This window comes from Cheilinus undulatus, linkage group 1 (assembly GCF_018320785.1).
Source record: "Cheilinus undulatus linkage group 1, ASM1832078v1, whole genome shotgun sequence".
Classification (NCBI taxonomy): Eukaryota; Metazoa; Chordata; class Actinopteri; order Labriformes; family Labridae; genus Cheilinus; species Cheilinus undulatus.
The window spans coordinates 16,546,660-16,572,279 of NC_054865.1; the positions used below are offsets into that span (position 1 = coordinate 16,546,660).

At 38.5% G+C, this 25,620-nt stretch overlaps 1 protein-coding gene across 1 annotated transcript in view; it reads right to left on the reverse strand.

Annotated features, from left to right (window-relative positions):
* Window positions 1-475: 475 nt before the first annotated feature.
* The window catches only part of mafa (v-maf avian musculoaponeurotic fibrosarcoma oncogene homolog a (paralog a)), a 122,694-nt gene continuing 97,549 nt past the window's right edge, over window positions 476-25,620 (reverse strand). The window contains exon 3 of the mRNA XM_041784655.1: window positions 476-781. The gene's annotated coding sequence lies outside the window, so the exon portion shown is untranslated. The remainder of the gene's footprint in view (window positions 782-25,620) is intronic.

The window sequence follows — 25,620 nt, forward strand, 5'->3', positions numbered from 1 at the left end:
TGGACTATATTTCTTTAACTATCATAAAACCACTTCTCAAAACTTTAAAAAGGTTGTGAGAAATATCCACATCTTGAGGTTTGTGATCTACTAGGTAAGTGGTAAATATACACTATTGTCAGTTCCATGCTGTTGTCTTCATTCATCTCTATTTACATGTACTAATGTGAATATTTAAGAGGAAGACTAGGCTGTTAGGTAACAAGAATAAGAAGAACAGGAAGCACAAATTTTGTACAGTCCAAAACACTCCACAGAGGAGGGAAATCAAACTGGAAATTAAATTACATGTTGTCTGAGGAGGTAAGAATATGACTGACTTTATATGGAAAATATTGAACCATGAGTGATATATACACAGTCATGAAGGTTGATGAAGTAGGTGAGAGCAACTTGGTATGTATCCTCTATAAGGAATAAGAATAGGGTTGTATTATGATCTATTTACAAAAGCATGCATCACTGATCTTCCCACCAAAGAGAAAATAGTCCCTCCGATGTATTTATTAGGCGTTTTCAACCATCTCATGAATATGAGTCTGTCTCTTTTTTCCTTCTTTTCTTATATTTTGTAGAAAAAAAGCTGGAGGTAAAATATCAGGGAGGGAACCAGGAGTAGTAAGAGGCTTTGAAGAATTTCACTGTGAGGATTTTGGGGGGATTTCAGTGGGTCTCGTCTCCTGTTCTTCAGTGAAGTCATTTTTGAATGTTGTGCTTTGTAGGTGTCTTCATGCGATTGGTCGGCCGCTTTGATGTCATCGCTGCTCAGTCGTTGGGTTATCTGCAAACAGAAGAGGAAGGATGGAGGAAAACAAAGGGGGATGGTGGGGGGGTGGACAACAAGGAAGAAAAGAAGTCATTAGATGGTGAATAAGGCCAGAGTTGGTTCACAGAGGCACACATAGAGTGTACTGTGATGCATTGAGTGAAGCCCACTCTAACTCTGTACACCCATCCAGTCTTTACAGTGACGCAGAGTGAGTCACAGTCACTGTATTTGGGGGGCGGGGTATACTCTGCTGTCACTGGTGCCAGTGTAAAAACAAAGGCAGAGTGACCACCCTGTGAGTGTACATGGCAAGCCTACTTGGCTCAGATTCAGAGTGACAGTGGCGTGGGGGATGACTCTTTAATCAGCTTCAATTAAGGCCAAAGACAGACGAGCAAATTCAGTGTAGATGAGTGTACTCCACGTCTACTTCTCTTTATTTAATCTCTTCCAGTTTAACTCTTCTCAGAATACTCGTCTATACTCTTCTTTTGTGCCGAGTGTATACAAAGTTTGGTGAAACCCCTCTGCAGCCTATAAGGATGATTCATGAAGCCAGAAGCAGTGCTTTGTAGGTGGGCCATTAGACACAGTCTCCCATGGAATTCAGCTACTGTGTATGGTAGATCCAATTACATGACCCTACTGTAAAGGTGCTCAGCCTGCACCCATTATAAATCACTGTAAACAAAGCAAGTATTGACAATTCATTGCATACCATTAGAACTCCAGTTATACCTATAAAATCATTCAAGTATTATACATCAAGTGTTAAAGATGAAGTTTTACATGCTATGAGATGTTACTTTTTTATACATGTGGAAAAGGATGCTACTACCAGTGGCAAAGCCTGCCCTTTTCTTTGACAGGAGTGGTCCAACTGTGGCAGTGATATATAGATTATTTTTCTGAGCCCAGTTTGATTTCACAACACACACACACACACACCCACACACATGCAAACACATATACATGTTTTAGACTTTTGTTGTGCTATTTTAACTTTAGTTGTGTTACTATAAGTAACACAGTGAAAATATATAGCCTGATGTCAGATGTCAGAGTTCACCATTTCAAATACTAACAAAATCAACTGTGCTGTGAAAAGAGAGCTAGAAGCTGCCATCAGCACAGCCTGAAGACAGCTGTGATGGGGGTTTTGGCATAAATTCATGCGGTGGGCAGAAAGAGAGGCATGTAATCTGTGTCAGTCAAACAAAATCCTGAATCTTCCTTTATGTCTGTGCACAGGTGTTGGTGTGTTCTAACAGAGCACAACCGCTTTGAAACAATCAGAAAATAACATTTTCTCGCTCCATATCACTACTCTGTTTTAGCAACAAAACAGCAACAAACGCTCTCATTTGATCGCCCATTGCTGCCCACTGTCTCTGTCTCAGCTTATCGCATCCTTCAGTTGAAATACAAATGTGTGGATGTCTTTCCACAAAGCTTCAGTACTTTCAGCTCTATCAAATGTAAACGAAAAACAGGTATTCTGTTGGTTAACCCTCTGAGCCCTAAGCTATTTTGACCATTTTGTCTCACCTGGATTTGCCGTCTTAAAACGCTTGTAAAACAGCAACCCTGTGCCGTAAAGTCAAGCTCTAAATATCCTTTTTTTTTTCAGGACAACCAGGACAACCTGGGCTTTAAGACAATGTGTACTTTAGTTACATCACTTACAATTTAGATAAATGCATGGGACTGTAAAGACAAAAGAAAAAAAATGGAAATTAAAACAAAGATTTATTTATGTATTATACACAGTTCACAAAATGGTTTGTTGTACAAACTTTTCTTCCATCTCAGGGGACCAAAAAGTGAGAAAAAAATCATTCTGTGGAAAAAGGTTTTAAAAATATTAATGCTTACAAAAATATTCCTTGCGTTTTTTTCATCGGCTGTTTTTGAACCATTATACAAAGCAGTTCCTGTTCTTTTCATTCTCGCTTGCGACTGGTTGTCACAGCCTGCCTTCACACAGTGCATTGTGTGAAAACAATACAGTGAGTTTGCATGCTAAGCTAGCAGCAGAAATGGTTGAAAATGGATTAAAAATTGATAAAAAGCTGTTCAGTGTTGGAGTTGCTTGCTGGTGTGGATTTAATCTTTAAAGACCCAAGAAAGTCACCCAAGTTCCAGGCTCACTAAAAAAAGCCTTAGTAAGGACTATGAAGGCATGGATAGTGTCATTAGAGCGGCACAATGGAGCACTGCAAGACGGAAGAAAGTATGTTGCTACAATTTATGGTTTAAAAGTTATTTAACGTTTTATAACTTGTCTCTTGTTGCTTGACATTGGTCTCAAATGGGTGAAGCACATGGTATGAAAAAAGTGCTGAAGTATAGAAATTTTGGCAACCTTAGCAGGAACCTAGATCTTGTGCACCATAAACTACCATGTGAGCATGAAAAAGTCCTCTGTGCGCATGAGAGGGTGTTGCACGCCCATATTTTAGTTTCGTATGCTCACAATAAGATATTAGAAAATATTGTCATTGCTGCAAGTTTCCAAAATTTTCTCTCATAGGATGTGCTGCATGCTTTTTTTGTCATTGCTGTGATACTATAAAGAGTACACGTCCACATGCAGTGCTTTCTCATGAGCATGAAAAACATTTCCTTCCTGTGAGCATGTAAACTTTCTTTTGCATATAAGAAATTTTCTAGCAAAAAAGGCTAGTTTCTGATGTGCACCAGAGGTTTTATTTTTTCCAGAAGTTTTTTCTGCAGAAGATGACCCTATGTCCTTGGTGTTTTATTATCTCTTTAAATATTTTCCTAATTAATTTAGGGTTTTAATTCATAGTTTCATTTCCTTCAATACAGCATGTTGTTCTTTTATGAATTATGGTCCCATTATTCAGTCATTAACAGCTATAAAGCAGGCTATGCTTTTAGCATGGCCATGACTGACAAGCTGCCAACATAAAACCAGTAAAAGGAGATTTGGCAATACACATCAACACTAATCTCCAAATATGGTCCTTCCTGGCTTCAACAAGAAAATGCTTTGAGCAACCAAAATCTGATCTTGTGGCGTCAAAATAGGAATCTGTGACTGTAACTGCTCTCCATGCCAGTATACAGCCTCTGATCATTACACACAATGATAAATTCAGTGCCTCGTCTCTGTTTTCCAGCACTTCCAGCATAAGTCTGCATCTATGTGGTCTGTGTTTTGTCCGCCGTTTACGCAGCAGTGAGTCGTGTTCTATGAGCAAATATCCTCACAACTGAGATCACAGCCATTGCCCCGGGGCGTGCTACATCCACTCTGAGAGAACAGCAACAGTTGAGACTCCAGCCCTTCAAGACTGATTGTGGTCCCAGGGTGTGTGATAACTGAGTATGTGATGGGAATGCAGGGCCATTTGGACCTCCAAAGCCAGGTGTTAGCACTTCAGCTCACTGCCTCATCAATAATTGACAGAGGCAAACCAATCAGAACAATTTGCTCCCCACAGCGAAGTGCTAGAGCAGCCTAACACCGGTGAATCATTAATGAGGCAATTAGCTGAAATGGTTAGACGGTTAGCCCTCCCTGGCAGCGCTCCTGTGACGTTACGCTAAGCGACGAGTCTGCTTATACGGGAGCTGCACATGATGGAGTGATGTACAGGCCAACACAGGCCAACAGGGGAGAGACAGAGCTGAGCCCCCTTAAGGTTGGAGTGTAACTCGTGTCAGAGATGCCAGCTCTCCATCTGTTGACCACCACTCAGAGGGCCAATAATGGGAACAAACCCAATTGGCCATTACCATGGGAGATTGACCTTTATTGGTTGTTGTTACCATTGCACAGACCAACAGAAGCCGTCTCCCGGGTGATTCAAGTGTGGGAGAGCCTTTATGGACATGGATAAAATCGACCCCAGTGACATCACTCAAACATGGACGGGGGGAGAAGCAACAACAACAATAACAGCAAAGATGGAGTTTGCCTTTGAAGAGCAGAGATCCTGGATTGTTGTTTGAGAGGAAAATCAAATCCTCCAGGGAGCTGCTCACAAAGCCCCATCGATCGACCATATTGGAACCATTTCATAGTTTATCGATGCTCCTCTGCCTGCTCTCTCAGCCCTGGGTCCAGCACAGGCTCAATTAAACCAGCAACCTTGATGTCAGGGAACAAGCCATGCAAACACTCCACGCTGTGCAAATCATTTCCAAATACATCCTACACACTCCTATCTAAAGCTTATAATTTACACACTGTTTATTTTGTTTAGGCCGGATGAGATTAAAATTATATTGTTTACTTTTCTTCATATACAGCTTTTCCCCAGCAAAAAAGACGCTTTGCTTTTTTTTTTCCCAGCTCCCCAATCATCCTAATGCATTCTCCGTTTCAATATATCTTTGTGATGGAGGCATTTAGAGTGAGAGTGAAAAAGAACAGAAAGGGAGGGAGAGACTCTGAAAGAGAGGAGGGGGAGTGATGCATACTAAACTCTTGAGGGTCATTGCTGTAGAATAACCTTAAAGCAGACCATGACAGCAGCTTTGCTACAGCAGTTACAAGTTACGGTGAGGGAGAGGGCAGTTACTAAAAGCAGAAAGAATCATAAGGAAGGCATTACGAGGAAAATGTAAATAGCTATGCAAAGTAAAATATGAAATATATATATAAAAAAACAAAACACTTATTGCCGGGGTAAACTTCTAGTTTCTCCCTTTGATAGGCAGTGACATAATAACTTACAACAGAGTGAAAGTGTTCAGACACCTGGACTACATTTATTTAACTATCAGAAAGCCAGATTCTAAACCTCAGCAGGTCCTGCAGTCACTGTCAGCTTGATTTTATTTTAAACAAAGAACACACATTCACTTTTACTTATTTAAGCAATCAGGAGTAATTGTTACAGCTGAAGCTGTGAGTCATCTGCAAACATGCATACTACAGCTGGTTTTAATTTTAAACTATTTGCTGATTTTGTAGTTACATGTTTTATTTGTTTCCATCACAGGTGCTGTTTCATCCCCAGGTGCTTGCTTTTTAAAAGTCTCATCATTTTTATAGTGCCAACATACTGAACATGGGTTACTGAGGAACATTAGTTTTAAACGTGACAGCTGAAGCACCATGTGTGCACAACAGAAAACCACTTAAAAACTAACACAACTTTTTTTCCAGCCAACACATTTTTAACATTAAGCAAAGGTATGATCCTTTGTTAAAAATGTGCCATTCAAATTATGATGTATTTAAATGCTGGTAGGAGAAAAACAATTTGCAGAAAGAGAAAAAAATTGCTTCAGGTGTCTACTTCCTTATTTGGCCACCTTGTAAGCGCTCAGACTCAATCCCCTCAGAGAAGTAATGGTACTTCATACAGCCCATCCTAGTCTGACTTAGTATTTTAGGTTCCATCTCACTTTATTTTAATTTCAAAGGTTCAGTAGTTTATTTATTATCATTCTGTCTACGTCAGGATCATCTTTCAGTAGTTATCCTCTTATTTTAAGTTTTTTATGCATATTGTACCTATTTTAGCAAATTTTACTGAGCTGTTGTTTAGTGCTTTTATTATAATTTTAGCGTCTTTTTCTTATTTTGTTTTATTTTATTGACTTTATTTTATGTAATTTTGTTTCTACATTTTTCTAACCTCCAGTGTTTCCTCATTGTAAACTAAGCCTGCAGCAAACAATGATTTCAATCATCATCTCATCAAATAATTATTTTCCCAAGACATCAATGAATTGGATGCTTTTTTTGGGACACACTTTTTAAATCCATTTGAATCCTTTATTTCTAAAACTGAATGAAAACTACATTTTTAAAAAATTCTGTTTTATTAAGTAATTTTAACAGGCCACAGAATAAATACAAAGACACTAAAACTGATGACAACGGCCTAGTGATATGCTTTAAATGAAGGACTCTAGTTATAGTGGGATTATGCTTTTATTGTTTCCTTTGGCAAGTGTTTAATAGAAGAAGAGCCACAGATTTAACCAATCAAGCAGGTTTTGTTTTTGTTTTTTTTTTTTTGTTTTTTTTTTATGTCTTAGCGTCTCGAGGTAACTGATATTCTTATAAATAACGGACATTTCACTGTTATTCACTGTTGACCAAGCTAATGTTTTCTTTTTGGCACGTTGGCACTCATCCACGGATGGACACACAAACTTGCTCTCCTCTCTGTCACACACACACAAAACACAGGTACACAAACAACTGCTCCTCTCGCCCTATGACTGCATCACACTTATTCTTCCTGCTCTCCTTTTCCTGGACATTTAAGACACAAAGTATGGAAATGTCACAGATTACATGAACGTCTGACAGCCAAGCGCCGTTTTTGTATCAGGTCACATCATGTAACAGAAACTAAACTTAAGTTACATGACAGTTTTTAAAGACGGCGCTGTTTTTAGATCTCCAGTGTCTCCATCATGGGAACGAGCATTGATGAATAATTCTCAACATTCATTCTGTTAATTATCAGATTATATCAGAGAAGTACTGAACCAAACAAAAGTCAAGTTTATCAACTGTTTGGGTGTGATGAAAAACGCTCTGTGCAACGTAAAGTGATGCCTTTAAAAAACACTTTTCATTTATTTCACTTATCGATCTTTACTGATTTTATTGATTCGTCATCACAGCCTTCAAGAAAATGCTTCCTCAGAACTTAAGTTCCTATTCTTATAGAATACTTTATTTTTCACACATCTGTCAATGTAGTGTGTGACTACAGGGTTGAGGTGGGGTGAGGATATGATTTATTACCTCCGCCAAGGAGGTTATGTGATCGGCAGGGTTTGTTAGTTTGTTTGTTGGTTCGTTAGCAACATAACTCAAAAAGTCATGGACGGATTTTGATGAAATTTTCAGGAAATGTCAGAAATGGCATAAGGAAGACCTGATTCGATTTTGGGAATTATCCGTAACACCGTCTGGATCCAGGAATTTTTTAAAGGATTCTTTACTATTGGGAGATAGGGCTAATGGCGGATGTCTGCGCTCTCCGAGTGCTTTCCTAGTTTTATTTGTTTTGTTTGTATGTAAAGCACTTTGTGCTCCATTGTTTTGTATGAAACGTGCTATACAAAAAATATTGATTTTTGGTTGATTAATAGAGCTATAAGACTTGGAAATACTTCTCAAAACTGAGTAAGCAATTCACAGAAGTCATAGAACAAAGGTAATTGTTAAATTAGATGTTCTTCATCCATAAAAGAACAAAATAGTCTGTAATACTTAAAAATGTAAAAATCACCTCTTAGAACGTAGAGCTTTAATTACAGATCAGTTTAGGTGCCTGTTCTTAGATCACAGTGATAGAGTAACAAGCTGATAAAGGAAATGTGACAGGTCAGATTATTTCAGCCGGCAGTAAAATAATATAATAATACAATTGCACTCTTTTTATTTTTAACTTCTTATTTATTTATAAGGACATAGTCAAACTGAATTAATCAAACATTCTACCAGATAGTTTTTTAAAAACACATTTTAGAAATGCTTTAGTCACTCCTCAAATTAATAACAGAAAAACTGATAAATAGAATAATAAAATTAGCAAATCAGTCCCCCTGGAAACTTGAACTCATATTACACTGATTAAAACAAGGCATTAACATTGACATGACAGATATGGAAATAAATTCTATTTTCATTAAACCTTTAAGATAAAAAGAAAAAAAAACAGTTTTTAAATCTCATCTTTTCCTTCTCATGTTTGCCTTGATAATTCTGGTTTATGAAAACAGGGAGTAAAAGTAATTGATTAGTTCCTGGGTCAGCCTGTGTTGCTGTTATTGACACTTGTGCAGATATTGTCGACGGATAGCCTCTGTTTAATGATTGCCATTCACTTTTATGACCCTCTCAGGATGCCATCCTCAGTAAATATTTGCAAACAGGAAATTTGCAGCATGACTTGAGAGAGCCATTACCCTGTCCACCTATGTGTTTTGAGATTAACATGTAATTAAAATAGTAAATCAATATTTATTAAGCAGTAAGACACAGCGATAAGAAATGTAATCAGGTCATATAATGATTCAGTGGACAGAGGAAGGCCCTTTAAAGTAACACTACAGAGATTATATTATAAACAGCTTAGACACCTGTAAAATCACCTTCATAAAAATCAGTCTGACACATTTAAAATCACTTTGCATACAAATGTGTTCACTACTCAATCAGAAATGCAGGTAGACAAACTTCACCTCTCTCACCCCAAGACCCCTTTCCTTTCCAAACCACACTTTTTAAATGTGGAGTCTTTTCTTTGTCAGTAACTCGCCACAGCTTTCCCACAGTCATCATTCAGGCTTACAGGAGCTACAGAGGGAAAACACCTGACCCCCGTCCTTCCCACACCTCAGACACAAATCTCTGACATCATCAGAGAGGACTGCGCTGTCCATACTTTCCACATTTGTCATGAAGTATGACAAAGAGGCGATGTTAAAAGCTTAATGGACCACTCCTCTTATTGTTTAAAAATTGCTCGACACATAAATGGCCAAAGAAAACATTGCTTGGCCTCAATTATGCATTGAAAATAAAGTTATGAGCTGGTGGCTGAATTATTGATGCTGGCACCGGGAACAAGAGGAATGTTGGCAATGTGTCACTGCTTTTCTGCTGATGCTTCATCTTGTATTGATAATTTTTCATCTAAAAAGCTCATGAAGTCTTGATCTGTGAAAGATGGAAAAACAAACCACAAGTATTGGAAATCTAATGCAATAATACCGGAAGAGGAAAACAGATAACACAACAGTGAATAACAAAATGGAAAAAATAACACACAGAAAGAGCTGCTTGTTTAAGCAGCAGCTTTGCTGCATAGTTAGTTGCATCTTGTCCAGTGTTTCTTTAAAATTACTCTATGTCCATATTAAGCACACATTTATGTGAATGGGACAAAAAAAATGTATAAAAATCTCTTTGTTTTGGGACTTTCCCTAATGGTTGACACACATCCTGAGATGCAAATTCAAGCAGTTATTTAGCGATGGCCTCTCGCTGCTTTTTCTTACTAACGTACTCCCACCCACACACAAGACGCAACTTCACCACTGGAAAAAAGTCTGCAAAGATTCTTTCAATGATCTTGTTTTTCTCCCACCCCAAAGAGTTGGAAGCATACATTTCTTGCAATCTCAACTAGTTTTGATTTAAGCTTTTTTTTTCTCAATAATTCCAGGAAAAGTATCCTTTGCTGTGTATGCTGGAATGGTTGTGAAATACAAACTGGCATCACAAAGAAAAGAACAAAAAATCAAATGGTTATTTAAAACTAATTGCAAAAGGACTTCATTGTTTTGTAGAATGAAAAAAATTACAGGATATAATGTGAGAAAATGTCTGAAAATCTTCCACTGAGCTTTTCATTGAATTAAATGACAGTTTTGGGCAATACAGTTTTTTTTTTTTTTTTTTTTTTTTTTTCTAAACCTATTATGACATGGGCCTCATATCTATTACTTCTTTCTATATTAATTTTATTCTGTATTTTTTTTTTTTTAATTCCCATGGGTTACTAAAAACACACCCCAATTTATTTCTCTTTTTTTCTTGCCTTTATGTAGACATTTTTCGATCAGCACTAGAACTGTTGTTCAAAGACTGGCAAGTTATGTTTTCTTAGAAAGCCTCTTTTATACAAAGAGCTAAATTACAATGATAAAAGTAAAATTATATAAAATATAAGCCCAACTTGTTTTATGCAAAACAGTTTTACAACAGTTTCACATATTTTTCTGTTGTGCCTTTATGCACTTATTGACTAAGAGATGAAATGTTCTTATGTTGAAGTGGATGCATGTGTTTGGTAGTCTTTCAGGTGACTGCAGACAGGTGTTCACTGGCATCCTGGGCATTTCCCTGGCGGGCTGATGTACTCTTGGGCCATTATGATTTTATTTTTTATTTTTTGGCTAAGCACCGGCCAATAAAGCGGTGGCAATGGCCAACTGGTTGTTTGCTTAATGATGTCAGCTTACTGGCCCAATCATGTCTCTTAAAGGTCTTTTCAACCCCGTCTGCTCCAGCTGAGAAAGTGAAATGTGTCTGGAAAAAGAAACTTAAACATTTGATTAAACATGTAACTAAATATCAAATTAAAAAAGTAAATGAAAATGCTGTTGCAAAAACTGTGCAGACTCTACAGTCCATTCAGTAGAAGGTCTGATGCTACATGCAGCTACATGTGGAGGAGGAGCAGAAGAGGCAGGTGTGTGACAGGTACATCATCAGCATGAGAAGGCTCTGTAAAGTATGATATAGGCTGATACACATAATTAGACAGTGGGTCACCTTTATAAAGAAAAAACAGTTTAAGATCAAATCTGTTGCTCTGCTTTCATCTGAACAATAAAGAGATGGTTAAATCCTCTCACTGTATCAAAAAATGACTCCATTATAAAAGACCTGAATTCAGACTTTATCTCAGTTACATAGAGGTAGCCCTGTGCCAGTATTTTTTATTAACACTGAGCACTCTTATTTTTAATGGTAGAATAAATTGTTACATGTGATTAAATTTCTCTTATACTGATATTACAGCTACATTGACACATTTTAATTTTTGATTTCTTATATTTAATATTTAAAAAATGTGGTATAATTGTGAAACTATTCAGCACTAACTAATGAGATATACTGGAGTAGAAATAAACAGAACCATCAAATGTTAATTAAAGCAGAGCAGCTTTTTCTCAAATATTTAAAATAAAATCTATTTATCAACATTATTCCAGTAAATTATTAGATTTCAATTCAAAAATAAAATTAACTTAAATCAAGTCTGGACATTTTCTGCACCTCTACTTGTGTAGGTATATGGTGAACACTCACCTCTGACCGTAAGGTAGTCAGTCAAAACAGAGTGAAAACACACCATAAGATGAGTTTATAACAAAAAAAATTGACAGCTCTACATAATAAGGGGGACAAAGGAACGTCATATTTCAACTGGCTGTGAACGGACAAATTTTCTTCATTTTTTTCTGCTTTTATTTCTTCACTTTTTAGATCAGCACTGGCATTGTTCAAAGAAAGGCAAGATATGTTAACTTAGAAAGCACCAAAGAGCTAAATTAAAATAATAAAAGCAGAGTCATTTAAAATGTAAGCCTAAAAGGCATTAAGTACACACGGTTTTACGATAGAGTTGCTTTTATAAAAGAGATGAAAAATATTTGTATGTTTGAGGTTTGCAGGCATCTGCACACTACAGTTTGTCTGACTATATAAGTGGTCAGTTTTTTTTAGGTAAGTCATGTTTTTCATCCCAATGCAAACTTTCTGTCAAACAATCTCTTTAAACACAAAAGTCAACCCTAGGATTGATATGTGGCTGTCCTCACTATTTATCAAGCTGGCCTTCATTGGTCTGTCTATGGCACTGCTGAGGATTTATGAGTTTTGACTGCTGACGTTTCAGGCATACACAGCTTTTATCTGTGCAGACATTCTAACAGTTTTTCTGTAGAGCTCTGAAGTTAAACAGGGTTAATTTATTGTTAAGGACTTCACAGTAGAGACAGTGATTACCCAATCAGATCCTGTGTTTATAGATCAAGCCACAATGAGAGCGGCACTGCTCAGTGTTTCACAATCTGCGGCCGCTGAGCTGTCAGTGCACAGGCAGACAGACACGATAAAGTCGTGAAAATGTTGCAGAGCTGCAACCAACACAACAAAAGTTTTTGGTTTTGCTTTGTTTTCCATCAGCGCAAACTGAACTGCCAGATTTTTTTTTCTTTGTATGTACCAGAAATGCTCGTAAACTTGGATTTCACACAAAAACATTCCTCAAAGAAAGAATGCATTCAACAAGCATGTTTAAAAAACAGTTGTTATTCCTGCTATATTCATTACAATAAAGTTTTCTAGTTTATCATGTGTAAGACTGAATGTGCCTCTCTTTCCTGCTATTTATGGTTTGAGTTATTGGGAAGGTATTTCTTTAAGCTGTTTTTCATTTAAAATATAAAAAGCTTAGTGTAATCCAGTGTAACTGCTTGCTTTATAATGAACAAATATAAATGTTTTAATGATAATGCAATGCTGTTGGTCTTCTTAGGGGAGAGTAGACTGACAGCTCTCACTTCATCAGCAGGCACCAAAAAGTTCACTGAATCATCCGTCACAAAAAGGCAGAGAGTGGTTGATGAGAAGGAAGTGAAACTGAGCTGAAAAACGAGCATCAAAATCGGCCTAAACCCACGGATGAGTTCAGGCCACTCACCGTTGAAACAGTCTGATTCACCGAGTAGCACTCACGGGTGTCTCAGCGCTGTGGGGATGAGGCTTTCAGACTCAAACAACCACAGGTCACGTCTTCAGATTTCCTGCTCGCACCTTTCCGGCCTACTCGTGCATGCCTCTCTGGTCGGGCAGCTTTAAAAAAATCAGCATGTGGACATATTTTCTGCTCTGTGTCAGTTTCATGCTGCATGACTCAACTTCTGTCAATCTTTGGCCTTTCATCTCCGTAAAGGCACCCGCTGAGATACTCTTTCTTTTTTATTTCCGATAAATGACTGATTTTATGTTTAACCGGCAGTCAGAGGCCACCATTAACCTTTTCACACCTCCACAGCGGCAGGTTTTTTTCACCTCATTTGTGAGGGGTGAGATGTGGTTGACTGTATAGAGCCGCCCACGCCCTCTCTTCCCTCCCAGGGTCCCATAATGTTAGACTGTGGAGGAGATCAATACACATCAGACTGCTAAAATAAATACATTTATCACACCCTGATACTACACTTCACTACAGCATGTAACATCTGATTGAGGCAGAGATACTCCAGCGGACCCATCTGATACAGAAACTACAGGCAAACTCTCCTCTCGACGGTAAAAAAAAGGTCACACAGCACATGCATTGAGCAAGAATGAGACTCCTGCTTGAAAAGACTCGATACTTCTGACTCTGTGCTTTATCTCTGGATTTTTTTCAAATCTCTTCTGAGGAATATGTTCCTTCTGTCGTCCCTCTGCTGCAGATAAAGAACAGGCGTTTGAGTAATTATGGTGCATTATCGCCAAGGAACGTTTCATTGCTACATTTTAAGCTGTGTAGTGAGCGGTGACAAACGAACGACCGTTTTAATTTCTGTCAGGAGGAAAAACACATGGTTGGAGCCAATGAAGTCAGCTCTCTCATTCTGCCACTGACTGAGACCATCTGGACCGAATAAAGTTTTTCCCTTTGAATCAACAGCTGTTGAAAATTACACGGGAACACTCCTTCTTCATTTATCGGACTTTTTTTTTTTTTTTTTTTATTATTTTTTACTCGTTTCTTTAAAACCAACCGTGTTTGTTTTATGGTTTGAGTTTAGTGCCAGATTTGAGCAAAACAAGATAAAGCAGGACTTTCTTGATGCACCTGTTTCCCCTCGTTTCCTTCTCTCTGTCCGTATCTTTCACTCTCCGTCTCTCACCCCGCCTCTCTGCGGTAGTGATCGAAGGGTTGACCATGTCAGTCAATCTGTCAGTGGCTGACAGTTTTACAGCACATGCACTACACTGATGGGTACCATCACTCACGAAACGATCACCCCCACGCTGAAATCAAAAGCAAATGAATGAGTGAGAGGGAGAGAATGGAAGCAAAGGTGGATGAGGTGGAAAGAAACCATGTTTTGTTTCTTAAATACACATTTTTTTTTATATGAAAGTCTTTTCTTTAAAGAGTGTCAGTGTTTTGAACTCAGAGGTAGACATTCCCCTCTTAGCGGCAGAGATGGAACCACTGTGTTTTTCTCTTTCCGCTGGCCAGAAAAGAACTTGTTCCACCAAGCTGGCAGATTCAATTAGCACTTGACAAAGTTTTTAAAAGCATGTCTTTTGAACTATTTTCATTGTTAAATGCAAACCAAGACAATAGATGAACTGAGGTGCTTCATGGCTATCATTACAGTCAGTTTTGTCATTACAACTGTTGTAAAAGCTAAACATGGCTCAAAGAAGTCCTTTTAGGTCCCCATATACAAATGTTAAAGATACTTAAGTGGCTTTTTTCCACTTGCTAGCTGACAGCAGTGACGGGAAACATAAAGGAAAAGTTCCTGTCAGTCCTGACAGCATGTCCTAGACGACTGGGTCAGACAGGAAGCCACAAAAATGCACATTTGTGCCAGGAAATATTCTTACATGTCAGCCAGTATGAAGGTCTGAATAACCTGATGATTTAACAACTTAAAAAAAAAAAAAAAAAAAAAAAAAAATATATATATATATATATATATATATATATATATATATATATATCACATCTAAGAAAAGCTAAGACCCCAATGACCAATTTTAATCAATTTTAATTGTTTTCACTGACAAAATCCAAACATAATAGGCCTACATACACTTATGATCTATTTATACTATCCATTTTTATGATAGTGTATTAGGGCCACTAAAGAAAAATAAAATGAGGATCTGTTCATTTTCAAGAAGAAAATAAACTTAAAATTCTCAATTTTAAAAATTACAACCCTATAGGTTGTAAAAGTACATGAACCAAAACAGAATATAATAAAACAGAGACTTGAAAGCTGAAAAGTCAAAAATCCAACCACTGTTTTCAGTTTTGTTTCTTGTAAATGTTTCACTGTACACTGTTGTCATTGTACGATTTTAAAAACTGAATTTTGGATTTCTAGGGTCAAAATCTAAGCCATTTAAACCTTAGAAATTTCTGGAATCATGAAAATGATGGATACTGCGAATGGCGAGGATTATTCAGTCAATGAGAAGACCCGAGCGACTGACGTTTTTGAGACTGAAGCTCCAGCAACTTTTAAATCTGACTCAAGGAAGCATTTGGGTTTCCAAATGTTAAGAAATGAGAAAGGAGAAAAAAATGAGGGACAAACAAAAACAATATGGAGACACTGCTGGACTGTGGTGACACAGTTGATTGGGGAATATGAGTAACACAAAGAGCCGCTTGGCAAATCATCACCCTGATAAAGTTTGGCAAATATTTGAAGAGCAGAATCCAGCCAGGCCTAAAGACTCTTCAGGAAGTGTTAACAGTCCCACTTCATCCCAACAGCACGAAGGCTCAACAGACAGCAAGGTGTATGGATGAATATATGTATCACCAAAGACCTACAGCTACTATCAGTGGCTGACAATGAAATATTTACAAGGTTACTTAATGCTTGAGTCAAAGTTTGAGTATATATTTCAAAGCCTAATGCTCACCCACAACACTTTTTGAAATATTGTAATATCCAAAGTGAAGTTTCATCAATGCAGTCTCTTTGTTTCCAGTTTTTTAATTTTATTGTTTTTTTTTTGTTTGTTTGTTTTGTTTTGTTTTGTTTTGTTTTTTTACTGCAATAAATACCGTACCATGGATGTAGAAGTAACAAAACACAGGTAGAAGTTTTAATTCACCTTTTTTTGGTCTGATTTTACAGCTGGTGTCATGGTTTAACTGGAGTTAGATTAACTAGTTACTTTCTGCTAACTGTGCAGCTCACTTCCCAGTTGTAAGAATTTATCTGTCTTCTGAGACATTTATGCTTCTTGGGAAGAGTTTGCTGGGCCAGAAGGTACGTTTAAAGAAATAAATGTGGAAAAAAATGAAAGGACTTTGCAGATGCCAGATTAAAACAAAATAGATGTACTCATATTATAGTTATACAAGGTGTTTTTGGTGGGCTCCAGAAGATTTTTACATCACATACTGAAGTTTGGGAAAGACTGAACAAGAGTTTGTGTACCATCAAGAAGGAGCAGTAGTTCTCCAGCCACATTATGAGAAATGTCAAGCATGTTTATGTAGCAAAACAGGAAAAGGCCACCTCTAATATGGAACATGTTCATGCTCACTTTATGAGATTTAAGAAACAGCTCTGCCTGTTGCCTTTTGCACATGGAAACAAGAAACTTATCCAATTAAAAGTCAGAAATTCAATAGCAAGTAAGTGAGTGAGTGAAGGGAGGGACATGACATGTGACACACCTTTTAAACCAAGAACATTTTGATCCCTTAAGTTCAGTGTTATTAAGTTTGATAGGGAATCGCTGCTACTTGCACACAAGTTCTTTTGCATCTGCTGAGATCTGCTTTCAACATTAGTCTGACACTTGACAGTGGTGTAGATTAATTAAAAGAAGCCATGCTATAAATTGAAATGGAGCACCAGCAGTCGTCTCAGTGGAGACCCAGGGGAGGAGAGTCCTAAGCGTTCCCCAGAAAGCAGGAGGCAGAAGCTGCCCAGAGGAGAGAGGCAAACGAGCCAATCTGTTTGTCTGTTTACGGGGACCAGCAGCAGAAGCATCCTGCCGCCCCGCGCTGTCATATGGGAGCCAGGCTCCCACAAACACATGCTTAATGACTCGATTTATTCACCCCGTCACTATATCTTCATCTCTGCCTCTCTGTTTTCTCTAATGGTTCTGCCCATATGCACCCCCAGTTCTCTGTAGAATATTTAAGTTATGGCTTCATGGCTAACAACTTACCTATTTTCTGTGGGGTGTGGAGGAGTGGCGACATATCAGACAGGACTGTTCCCTTTGAAATGTGTCCCACTACAAACGTAGGGTCATGAAGGGGTCTGTTGTGTTTTGAGCAACTGTGCGATGCATGTCGGTGACATCTGGGCCAACAACGGCGGAGCATTGATCAGGCTGTAGCTCTGGAAGGTCTCTCAAAAGCTTTATTCTTAAATCTATTCTGACAGGCGATGACATGATGGAGACGGGGCTGCTGAATTGATCGTGTCCTCTCTCTCTCCTTTCACTCTCCCACTCCCACTTCCCTCGGCCTCTCTCTTCCTCCATTGTCCCATTACTCTGTGCATTCTATCCCTTCTTCCCCCCGCCAGCCTTTTTCCTCCTCCTTCTCTACTCATCGCCTGGATGTGTCGAGCACAAGATGTCAGATTATTTCCCAGCAGACACTGCGCTGTGTGACAGAGGACTGGAGCTGTATATCACTGGATGACACTTCCTTTGCCCCTCTCCCCCTCCCCAGCTCTCCTCAGACAACATCAAATATCGCCGGGCCTTTTTGATCACTTAAAAGGCTTGTATTAGGAGAGGAGCCGGTGCTTAAACAAAAGCAAACAAAGTGTTTCATCTGTCATGTTTGTCAGTGGGCCATATGTGCAGCATAGCAGCATCTCTATCAGAGAGGTGGTAGACCACATGATATCACACAATATGGGACTCAGAGACAACTCAGCTCAGAGACGCTGGATGTCAAAGGAGGCAAAAATGTACATTTTTTAATCTTATATTTAGGAGTTTTTTTTAACGTGGTTTACAAACTTTTACTTTGCTTTAAAATATTAATTTCTTTTTTAAGGAATGGCTCTTGTTTCATGTTCATTATCATGTAGGATCATGCATAAAAAGTGTATCTAAATCAGTGGTTTCCAACCTGGGGTCCAGGCACCCCTAGGTGGGGCAGCAAAGATATTGGGGGGTCGAGGGACCCTGTCTGCTCTGAAGTTGTCAAAATCTGATGTACATAGATGTATTTTTAATCATGATAAGAAACATAATGTAAGAGGGTGTACTGGGGTTAAACTCAAACATTAAAAAACAAAGTGAATGTTTATTTTCAAGCAAAAAAGTCAAAATTTTAACAGGAAAATATTGCACATGTTGAGGTTGTAGAGTCATATATATATTTAAACCTCAAAATTTAGGGTTTGAAAAAAATCTTTTTTTTTTTTTTTTTTTTTTTTTTTTTTTTTAGAAAAATCTTGAAATTCCACAAGTTTTAAGGTGCAGTGTGTAATAGTTAGCCTAGTAGCATTTAGTGGAATAAACTTGGTAACAATAAAACTAAAATATAACTATTAGGTTAATAATTAGGTTAAATAATCAAATAAGTGTTTAATCACCTCAATATATATTTAATCGTTTTATTTCTTTATTAACTAAGAAAAAGCCTTTATTCACACATACAGAGGGTCCCCTCCATAGAATCCACTATATTTGATTTTTGCATTTGACATGTTTCTACAGTACAACATAAGGGACAAAATATTAAACACTTTTTAAATTCCACTGGTTGCCAAATTACCATCAGAACCAAGTATCGCAACCTAGAAAGTAAGACGTTAATAAAATTGCTCAGTTTTATACATTGCACCTTTAAAACATCTAAAATTTTGACATAAAAAACCCCAAAGGTTTCAACGTTTTAAAACCATAAATTTACAACAGTGTGAAGTCAAACATTTACAAGTAACTGATTTTTGGGGGGACTTTTTAACTTTACAATCTAAAACAACTTGGTTCACAAACATGCAGTACTTTTAAAGTAAAATAACCCCTTTTTTCTTAGATTAATGACTTTTTTAACTTGAGGTTTTTTTTTTTTATAACTTAACAGATCCTCTTTATTTTGCTTTTTAAGTGGCCCTTATACAGCTTTGTGATAATAAATAGCTGTATAGATCTTTTGTCATGAACAGGTGTATATGGGCCTATTGTGTTGGGATTTGCCAATGAAAACAATCAAAATTGATGTTCCTTTTCCAAGAGGGTTCTGTGGGGGCTTTAGCTCAGGGTTGCCAACTCCTCAGTAAGGACAGTAGCTATAGGCTGTCCTAAAAGTCGCCAGAAGTCGCTAAATGATGTCATCACCTAATTTGCATAATCATGGGTATGCATTTAATTGTAATGGACCCTTTAAGAGACAAAAAGTGAGTAAAAAGATCTTTAAGATGTATAGAACTACAAATGAACTTGCTCCTGTCAATTCTTGTTTTTATAACGTCACAATTCCAGCCCTCCTCCTTTATCTGGGCTGGGGACTGGCAAAAAATGACTCGAGAGTAACTTTAATTTTTATTTTTATCTTATTATTCTATTAATTATTCTATTTTTCTTAGAAGTTTAGCTTTCTTAATTTTGGTTTAGTTTTAAGCCTTACTTCCAAACCAACATCAAATTCCAGTGAAACATTTACATTTTTAACCATAATATTTATAATAATTTATAAATATTTTTTTATAAAGTCTTCATTAACAACTTTAAATGGACCAAAAACAGACAACAGAAAAAAACTGTTAAGGCACCTTCACAAAGCGGTTGGTTTGCAGTCTGACATGGGGGTGTGGGCATCTTCTGCTCCAACTGCAGCTGAGACCATAGACTGTAGAGGCTGAGACAGACTGCTGTGAGGACTGCGCTGCCTGTGAGTGTTTTGGGACGACGGAGAGGAGCAACAGTGATACATGCTTTAACGTCTGGAGTCTCCAAAAGTCTCCAGTAACACCAGAGAAAGTTGCTAGATTTGTCGCTAGTCGCTTTTTTGAAAAAGGGTCACTAGAGGAGTCTAAACCTTGCTAAATATAGCAACAAAGTTGCTAAGTTGGCAACACTGGCTTAGCTTTTCTTAGATACAAGTAGAGGGCACTCTAAGGAAAAAGACTGGGAACCACTGATCTAAATCATGACAACCACATGCTCCCTGGGTTAGTCAAGAAGCATGCTTTGGTCTTCCAATGAGTGCATGCTCCATATGGATAGATACATGTATGACAATGCCTAGTGAAAACAATAAAATTAGTTAGAAGGCAAGTAATCCATAGTGACATGAATCTGAGTATGAGGGTGCAACAACCTTTATGCTATAAAGGAGGAGGCTGGGGTGGAGGAGGTTAAGCTTTGCCAGCAGCATAGTGCATCAGCATTAATGCAAGTATTGATTAATAAGGAGTATGTCATATTTAAATACACTGCTGTGTTGACAGAAAGAGCTATGATTGATTGGGAAGTAATGATTGGAATCAGCTGGCTGTCAAATGGTCACTGCTGGGCACATGACTACCGTGTCCTGCATGAACTAGCGCTAGGATTCTTTGGACCAAAAGCAGTTCCTAGAGGCACACCTCTTTTTCTTGAATTTCACTTCATTGACTTAACACCCATTCACTAAATTTAAACCTAATTTATTTTACAGAAAAATAAAATATAAAAATGATAAAAATCCCTTACTGTAAGATTTTTATACGTTCACTCAAGCTGGGCTTCAGTCCACACCTTGTAATTCTAGCTGAATGCGATTAGGGATTTGGCACGGGTGGGGTCAGCCCCATATCCAGGCCAACCACTTGCCATATTGTTTCTATGGCACCTGCCCCCCCCTCCAGATTAATAACTCAGAGGTCTGTGCTGGCAAAGCATGCATGGATACCAGAAATTACAATACTAATTCAGGACTGGGGATTTATACAGCAGCCTCCCACAGGATTTATGACGGGGCGAGCGCGAGAGCAGAAGAGAGAGAGAGGGAGGAAGAGAGACTAATAATGTAGGAAAAGTGATTAGCTCAATGGGAGAAATTGTGCGTTTGTAGTCCTGCGATTATTATTGTGTTTCCCATCACATAATGAGTTTGAACAATGCAGTTAATGGTATTATTGGCGAGCCACCAGAAACAGGGGGTGTATATAAGCTTGATAGCACTTTTTGGTCAATAAATCACTCCAGTGCACATGGCAATATTTAAATCTATGTTATTAAAAGTGTTGGAACAACACTATCAGATTTATGTTGTGTTATTTTATTATGGATTGATTATCATCATCACAGGCATATCTGATTTGCGTGGAGGCAGCTGGAGCGTGCTCGCTTTAATCCATTTTGATTGCTCTGCAGAGGAATGCCGCTGCTTTGCTTGAATGGACAGCTACTCGCCGTGTTCCTCTGATGATTGCCTTACTGAGGAAATAAACCAAAGTCTCTTTCTTTCTTTCTCTCTGTTGTTCCTCTGTGTTTGTAAGGAGTTGTTCTCAAATTATAGATCACCCTACTTTCACTGAAGGGAATGGGAAATGAACTATTTAGAAAAGAGTTTGTATCTGCTATAACTTCTACCTTTTACTACCAAATTCAAGACCATTTACTGTGGTAACACTTAAGATATGGTATCTATAGTTAGTGTGATGAAAGCATTATGTGTCATTTATTGAAATTCTGAGTCAATTTTATCCAGTAGAAGAAGAAAGATGAGAATAGGTGGCATAAAGGGCAGCTGCATTGCCTGAGAAGGTAGAAAAAAGGACTTGGAAAACAAAGTAAGAGCCGGAGTGTGACCACCAAGAAGACACTGCTCTCTGTTTGCAAAGCATCCTGATGTGAATCTAATTCCAACCACTTTGTTTATTCACACTCGTGATGAATGTATAAATGTCGGCCGTCTAGACAAAGAAGGAAGAGATCAGTCTGAGCACAGAGAGGCGTTCGAGTACAGAATTACCGGCTCCCAGAACTGTGACAGCCTTGAAATTACAATTGAGTTTCCCTCTTTCCCTGCTTTCACACCTTCCTCCCAACTCCTTCCCTTGTTTCCTCAGCCTCTCTCCCTCTCTTTCTCTCACTGACGGCTCAATAACAGGTGCCATGCTAAGAGAGCTGTTACAGCCGTCCCTGAGTGGTTGTGTCAGCAGCAATGTAAGGGTTGAGCCTTCCAACCTGCTCACTGTGCAGGAAAAGGGAAAGCGAGGAGGAGGGGAAAAAAAAGTCTCTCCGGTCCCCAAATGATGCCCGCTGGGAGCCATCGTGCGCTAAATTTCGCCGGGTGGTTCTCCCTGTTTTCTGTCTTGTGGCCCCCGGACTCCGATTTACAGACAGAGCCATATTGGGCCTTTCTGCATGGAGGGGCTCGAGCAGCTGTGTTCAGCAGGAAAAAAATGACAACAACAAAATAAAGAAATAAATAAACAAATCAAGAAACACATAAGAGAAGCTTATTTCCTTGCAAATGCTCGAATAAGGACTTTTTGTGTGCCATCTGCAGAAAATGAAGCATGTAGTCGGACCTTGATTGCAGTTTGGCCTGACTATTCAAAAAAGAAAAAGCCTAAACAGTGGTGGAAAATCTACTTAATCCTCTCATCTGCATCGAAGCAAAATCATAAACTTTCTTCCTTAAGTTGAAGAGCCAATTTACTGGCAGCACTCCACTTATTCTGATCCGTCCTGCCTTTAACACAAACAAGGCGATGTGTCGTCATGATTGCTCGTCTTTAACTCGTCTTCAAGCGCACTCCTCGACGTTTGAGAGGCTCTTGGCAAAATCTATGCAAATGAAGCTGCTTTGTGAAAAGACGCATCACTGTGCGTGAAGCCTGAAGCGGGCAATAATCACAGACGGATTGTGTGCAAACAAGAGATGCTAAGCACCTCAAACCTCTGCAAGCGACAGAAACACACACAGAGACACACCACGGGGTGAGAGAGATAAGTCAAACAGTTAGGTGACTGCTCAATTTCTTTTCTTTCTGCTGATGAGCAACAAAGCATCGTTCAACATTAGATCTATCTTTACAACTTTTTGCACTTAAACTTGGGAAAATGATCATAATTATGGGGATGAAATTTGGACTGATTGCCACAAATGCGGTAAAAAAAAATAAATATAAAACAAAATGATGAAGCGTTTGATATCACCTGTAACAAAAATGCAGCAGACATACTCTGCATCACAGCATTATTCATAAACCTTTTCCCCCTGTTTCATGTGGAGGAGGGGTGGAGATATGTTAGCATATAGGTAATCTAAATTTAGCTTCCATACCATCATGGGGCGTTTCATTTTACGCACACAAAAAAAATGATAAATTTCAAAGGTGACCTGATGGGTTTTATTACAGCTGATTGATCGGCTTATGTGAGGGTGTCACAAAATGGACAGGGGAGACATAGAACACCTTCAGGATCCTACATGGGACATAAAGGCCCATGGCACCTATACACAGGAAGAGCAGATTTATATGAATGACAGGTCTGCATGAAGGATCCAGTATCAAATATAAACATGCCACTGTCAGAGTTCATTAAAATGATTTCGTTTTTCTGGCTGCAGATAGAAGAAACTGTTCACTTTGTAATCATTTCAAGGCAACTGTGATGTGCCCCGCTGCAATACGAGTGAAAACATGGAAAAATAAAAATCAAGAAAGGTTACATATACGCTCACGATCATCAATCAAACCTATGTCTAACTCTGGTTACAGCTGTTGACACAGTTAAAAATTTCCTTCCTTAAGCAGTTCAGACATAATCTCTTTAAAAACACCTTTAAAATTAAATGAAGGCAACTTTTCCGTCCTTTAAAAATTATTCCTCAAAATAGGTACAGCAACACTAAAAGCAGTCTTATCCCTTTCAGTTCAAAACATTGGTGGTCTTAACATGATTCAGTTCTGAGATCTGGTTGTAAGAGTTGAAATGCTTATAGATAAGACAGAAGTTGGGTGAGGAGGGAGTTTCCCAATGAGCGCTCTGTAAATAAATATAATCAACAGAATACTTGGGCCAGCCTACAGAGCTATACAGGACACCATGATGAGTATGAAATCTATCTCCAGTGATAAATCCAAGAGCACTGAGATATATGGCATCCGAAGTCTTTAAGATAAAGGCACTTGCATGTGTGTAAAGGGTGTCTCCATAGTGTAAAACAGGTGAAATTGTTGCCTGGACGGTCTTTTTTCTCTCCTTATTCCTGTAAAAAAAAAACAAGCTGAGGCCTTATTTTCCGTGCTACATTTGAAATGTGAGACCTAAAAGACAGATCTAGGTCTAACCAGATATCCAGGAATTTCAACTGTTGGACACATTCAGTGGTCTTAGATCTACCTAATTCTTTTAAAATAAAGCAAGTCTGAAAATCTGTTACTCTAAGTTTAAGATGGTGCAACAATCCAAAATGAAACAAAAACTATTTTATTGTATTTCTGAATTCAGATTCTTTGAGAAACATGCTTGCTCAACAAATTAACAGTTTTAGGCTTTTCTCTGAAATTGACTTAAAAAGTCTGATAGCAAAACACAAACCTGTGTAGTTAATGATACTGAAAGTTCCTGAGCATTTATTTTTATGGTTGTCTCTGCATTCCTTATGAGTGTTTGTGAACAAAGCGTGCATCTGTGACTGCCTCCTACAAAACCAGTAAATAACCCCTGCAATTCATCATAACAACAAGAAGAAAATGTCAAGGGCACAGGAGTCCCTTTTTTGTTGAGGTCACACACACAACATAAACAGCAGCACACATATAAACACAAACACACACCCACACATTTCCATGCTGCACTGTGGCCACGGCGCGCTACATACAAGTTGAGGCATTGACAAATCACTGAGACCTGAAAGTGGGGCCGAGGTGGGACTAATTGAAATGAACTTTAGAGAAGGGGGGACACCTAATTAAACATGAACTTTCTATCCTGTGTTTGTGTTGACATCATGGGGCCTAAATTTAAGCTCATCTTTGTTAGGCCTAACCTGGCGACGCAGGCAAAAGAACTGTGCGTGAAAACAGAGAAGGAATAAGGTCATCGCTTTTCCTCAGTGAAAACATATTTTTCCTTGTCTCAAGTCACTGGCGACACTTTTCTGGAGTTTGTGAGGGGCCCATTCATTATCTACGGCTTCTCCACAGAGAGAGCATTCACATATGGTACAGTATCTGCTGTTTTCGTGTTTATCTGTGCCGGCTATCATGAGCTGAGCTATCATTGGCATACATACAGCCGGAGCTTTTGCACCTGCATGCACGGGTGGAGGGTACACGGGTGTGTGCAGGCTTTTGTTTGTTGCTGTTTATTGCCTGTTCTATTTCTGATTTACTTAATCGAGGACGCGGCCCAGTGCAGGAGCTGTGAAGTTTCCCAGTAACGGGCTAATTCCTCAGTGGCTGTTTAGAGTGTCTCCAGCAGTGCTAAGTGTTCTCCTCTCTGTGCCTGATCAGAAAACAGGACCACTTTAGTCAGTTTGTTTAAGGTCCCCCGAGAAGGCTCTCATATCCTCCCTCTGCTCGCCCCTTCCTTTTCTCTGCTCCGTATCTCCTGCTCTCACACATACACAAACAAAATCGCAGTGCCA